Consider the following 4,228-nt stretch of genomic DNA (forward strand, 5'->3'; position numbering starts at 1 on the left):
TTACTAAACCAAAGAAAAAGGGACTGAGTGAAGGCAATACGAAAAGAGTTTACACTGTGTTTTAAAGACTTGGTATAAGATGAGACATTTGAATCATTTTTTATTGGCATGTTGAAAAAGCAATGTTTTTGAATATGTGGTTTAAAAAGTAATTTTTTACACCTTTAATATGGCCGTGGAAATTTTTAAGTTAAATTTCTATTTCTTTTTTTTTTCATTTACTTTATTTTATTTGGAAAGGCTTAGCAATACAACAAAACTAAACTTCAGAGACAATGGATACCATCAGTTAGGGCATTATCAGCTTATTATAAAGAGGGGGCAGTGAAATTATTTACACAATGAAATAGTTGAGAACATCAGCAGGACGGGCAGCTTCATGTGACACCATTTCAACAGCGACTTCAGTCCACATATTCCAAGAATGTCACCGTCTCTAAACAAGAAACAATCCTTGTCATCTAGATCTACTTTGGTGCCTCCGTATCCTGGAAGAAGAACTTTGTCTCCCACCTTCACACTGACTGGTCGAATCTCTCCACCCTTTTCCTTTCACGCCTGATCCCCCAGCCACTACTGCTGCTTGCTATACTTTTGCTTGAGACTTTTCTGGAAGCATAGTGCCACCTTTAGTTACAATTTCAGCGGCACTCCTTTCAACCAACACTCAGTCAAAGAAAGGAAGAAGCTTTCTAAACGCCCATCCAGCCATGAGTTGCTACCGCTGCTTCTATTTCTATTGGGTGGTGTACTCTATAAGCTTGACCCATACATGAAAGTCAGTTTCTCTGTCAGTGGCTTTAAGGAGCAAAGCTAAGGAGAGAGAGCTTTCCCGCCCCCCCCAAAAAAATGGTTGCCATAATTAACATGAACTAGAGATCTAAGTAATTAGATGTTGGGTGGTGGATTATTAATGGCTGCCAGTGGAGATTAACTCTGAGTACAGCAGAGCCAGAAGGGACAGTGCAACAGCTGATTGTAGTAGGTTTTGTGAATGAGTCAGAATCCCAGGGGAGCCTTGGCTGTGGTGAACTCGCATGGAAATCCTGAGTGGCTCAGGTTTAAGAAAGTCAGTTCTTTGGCATTTGGGATGATTTGGGTGTGTTTAGGAACCTTCACCTCTCTGAATCAGCTATAGGTCACATGACTACAAAGAGAGAAGTGCATTGAGACTGGGGCTTCATAGATGCTGGGTCAATATTACATTTCCCAGTGTCCTGGGAAGCCTTGAGCCACCCTGATCAGAGAAGATGAGGAGAACCATCCATCCCAACATCCGAGGAAGTGCTCTAGTGAGCTAACAATCAGTATGATGCTCAGGTGGTCAAGAACATTGTCCCAGATTCCCACGAATGGATCCCACGTTCTGTACAACAAACACACTGTTGGTAATTCACCTACAAGTTTGTATTTTCATGGGAAAATTATGGATGACATACCTGCATGTGTTGGTGAAGGGCCTGGCCAGCTTGAGTGTGGCAGGCGTGGCTCTGGCAGAACTTGCCCTTCTCCCTCATTCACTTTGCCTTGCTAAAAACCTTTAGACTCCATTCCTAAAGCTAGCTGCCAAGGTCTGGTCCTTTGTTTGGCTTTCTCCTCCTGAGCCTGACCACCAAGGTCCAGCTATCAAAGTATTGAATTCCAGCAATCAAAATCCGCCTTTGGCTCACCTAATTAACACACCCAATTCAAATTAAACATCTCATCCTAACACAGGGTTTCCCCCTTTTACCTTTATAAATCACCATTTGCCTATGTGCCATGACTGTCTCCTCTCTATCCAGCGGCAGTCCTTTGTCCCACTCTGGGACAAATATCCCTTCCTCCTTTCCCTTGTTCTCTTCCCCTTCTCCCTTGTCTTCTATCTCCTCTTCATATTTTATTCACTGTTCTTTGTCCCGTTGGGGCAAAAAAAAAATCTCCTCTCACCTGAGAAGTTGGTCTTGGGGGTCGTGATCTGATCCCATTCCTTATAGTTCCTGTCTGTCCTCTGCTGGGCAGCAGTCAGGAGGTTTTCAGTTCCTGCTTTCGTTTTCCAGGAAGATGCAAGAGAGCAGCAGCTGCCCTGTGTTTATAATAGTGATAATGATCTAGTACCATCTGGGAAAAAGGGTGACCTGATGGAAAATGGAAACTGTCAGTCACGTCTGAAGACTTTGCAAACACAGAGAAGGCTGGCTCGTTGCTCCCCTCTGAGTTCCTGCTCTACGAGCATCAGGTCCGTGACCCTGTCTGCATGGCCCTCACTTTCCCTCTTCCGCATCTCCAGTGAGCCAGTCAGAGCATCATCTTTGCAGAACTTCCCGTAAAGAAAGGGCAGGCCATTGCTGTTCCAGCTCCTATTGTCAAGACACAAGCCAAGAACCCAGGCTGACACAGCTGTTCAGATGACAGGTGTCAACTGTTGGGTCCTCTGCCCAGACACTCTTTCCAGGAACAGCCCACTGGACTGAGTTTGTGTCTCTTCAGAGTCACACTACACACCCTGCCGTCTAGGCACCTTTCTCAGATGAAGACCATTGACTTGGGTCACCTGAAAAATTGGGAGTAAAATGGGTAGAGTTTTATTTTTTATTTTCATTTTTATTTTGTTTTGTTTTTTGTTTTGTTTTACAATAGAGTTCATACAAGCTGACTTATAACTCGGAATCCCTAAGCAGCGGGATTCTGAATATGAACTAAGAGATGAGAATACTAATTCTGGTGGCTCGGCTGTATCTCTGCCCCAAAGGCCTCCCTCACAATGATTTCACTCCTCCTGCTCAGGTAAATTTAGTTGATTTCAGCTGTTTGTCTTTATAAGGCCTTGAGGTAGGGGGAGGAAAACTACCTAACCATACCTAAAAGGGGCACGAGTGGGCTTTGTATTCTCATTTGGGAAGGACTGTATATCATTGATAAAATTAACTCACTTCTCATCTGTAACTAGGGAATAATAACAACTCTTTTCCCTCTTAGGGATTTATAGACAAGTATATGTTAGAGAATTATTATGGGGCGAGTACTGCTAAGTTTCTGGACCACCATAGCAGGCCTTCCAGAAGCCATTGGATTCCTTAGGATCAGCTAAAGATGAGGGGAGAGTGAATCCTTCTCTACAGCAGTACTACCAGGAGACAGAAGGGGGCGCCCTAAGAATGCGAAAGCAATCATTAGCAGCCAAACCAGCACACCTTATAACCTCTAGTCTTGAGTGCTTCCCCTGAAGAACAGGAAAGGAAAATGTGGTTTGTTTTAGAACTAAATTTATTCCAGGGAAGCCCATGACTCAGGGATAAAGTTTAGAATTACCTAAGCCAACCTCTTAAAATAAGACAAAGACAGAATGAAATTGACTTCCAAATTTGTGGCATGCTTTTAATCTGCCTGTCAGAGTGACTTAGAAATTGTCTGTATTTAATGACTTGGAGATTAGAGGGAGATAATAAAATTACTTCAAAGGGTAATTTATTCACGTCATACATGGCTTTCTGGGCGTTATTTACTAATGTGCACAGGCTCTTCAGATTTCCCCCAGGTCCTCAGTAAAGCTAGCCCCATCTCTGGCATTTTAATAAGTACTTCTTCAGATTGAAGAAAGTGTCTTCTCAGCTATGTGAACTCTGAAATAAACAGGTAGCTCATCCAAGAAATAATCATCGGATGAAACAATAGAAAAGAGAGAGGTAGGGAAGATGAAGACAAAGAGAAGGAAGGGCAGGTAAGGATGGAGAGGGAGGAGAAGGAAGGAGGAAGGAATGGAAAGAGAAAAAAATCAATGCAGCACAGCAGCAGGGGGAAGGAGAGGAAGGAAAGCAGGAAGAAAAGAAGAAAGGAAGGAAGGAGGGAAGAAAGGAAGGAAGGAAAGAGGGAAGGAGGGAAGGAAGGAAAGAAGGAGGAAGGAAAAAATAATGAAAGGAAGGAAGGAAGGAAGGAAAGAAAGAAAGAAGACATGCTTCCTCCGGGCTTTCAAAAAGACCTTAATTAATCTGAGTGATCAGGCTGTCCTATATGTTCCTTCATGCACCCAGAGATCAAACACAAATCACAGGCCACACAGTAGAACTAGACAGTCCAGGAGGACAATCAAGAGGAAGCCAGGGCTGATGCTTAGCAGTCATCAAAGGAGGGGTGTTGACTTAGCAAGCTGTGAGTGGCCTGCTGTGAAAGGTTTTGCCTTCACCAGCTGTTCACCAGTTAATGGATATGGAATATTGACTCAGGAGTGACCCCAAAGGCGGCCAGAAAA

The 4,228-nt window shown here is 43.5% G+C and overlaps 1 pseudogene across 1 annotated transcript; it reads right to left on the reverse strand.

Moving 5' to 3' along the window:
• Positions 1 to 291: 291 nt before the first annotated feature.
• On the reverse strand, positions 292 to 712 carry LOC311604482 (10 kDa heat shock protein, mitochondrial-like; annotated as a pseudogene). Its single transcript has one exon. The product of its transcript is annotated as a 10 kDa heat shock protein, mitochondrial-like (transcript).
• Between the last annotated feature and the right edge of the window lie 3,516 nt (positions 713 to 4,228).

This window comes from Acomys minous (assembly GCF_964271855.1).
Source record: "Acomys minous genome assembly, chromosome: 9".
In the NCBI taxonomy this organism is placed as follows: Eukaryota; Metazoa; Chordata; class Mammalia; order Rodentia; family Muridae; genus Acomys; species Acomys minous.